At 66.6% G+C, this 518-nt stretch overlaps 1 long non-coding RNA gene across 1 annotated transcript in view; it reads right to left on the minus strand.

Annotated features, from left to right (window-relative positions):
* LOC113942528 overlaps nucleotides 1–518 on the minus strand; it is a 1,303-nt gene that overhangs the window by 461 nt on the left and 324 nt on the right. The window contains exon 2 of the long non-coding RNA XR_003525954.1: nucleotides 182–233. This is a non-coding gene — a long non-coding RNA (uncharacterized LOC113942528). The remainder of the gene's footprint in view (nucleotides 1–181; nucleotides 234–518) is intronic.

Genomic DNA, 518 nt, shown 5'->3' on the forward strand with positions numbered 1-518 from the left:
CCTGCTGGGTCCTGGCAGGTCCTGCTGGATCCTCCCCTGATCCCGGTAGGATCTGCTCGGTCTCAGAAGGATCCCCACAATCCCTGAGGACCCCCCCGATCCCTTGGGATCCCCCCCAATCCTTTGGGATCCCCCCAATCCCTCAGGACCTCCCAGTCCCTGGGGATCCCCCCTCTCTCACCCTCTGTGCTCTCTCGGCCTTGTCCCGCTCGATCTTCTCCTTCACCCGCTGCCTGGGGGGAAATTCCTGGATTTTGGAGGGGCTTGGGGGGGTTCCTGGGGGTCTGGGGGGTCCCGGGGGGTGACCCTGGGGGTCTAAGGGGGAGGCTTTGGGGTGACCTTGGGGGTTTGGGAAGAGGCTGGGGGGTCCCCAGGGGTTTTGGGGAGGTCTAAGGGGGGTTGTGAGGGGGTCCCTGGGGGGCCTGGGGGGACTTGGGGAGGTCCCTAAGGGTTTTGAGGCAACTCTGGGGGTCTAAGGGGGGGAGGGGGTTTGGGGGTCCCCAGGGCTCTGGGGGGGG

Source organism: Corapipo altera, unplaced genomic scaffold, assembly GCF_003945725.1.
Source record: "Corapipo altera isolate COAL_440 unplaced genomic scaffold, ASM394572v1 49678, whole genome shotgun sequence".
NCBI classification, from domain to species: Eukaryota; Metazoa; Chordata; class Aves; order Passeriformes; family Pipridae; genus Corapipo; species Corapipo altera.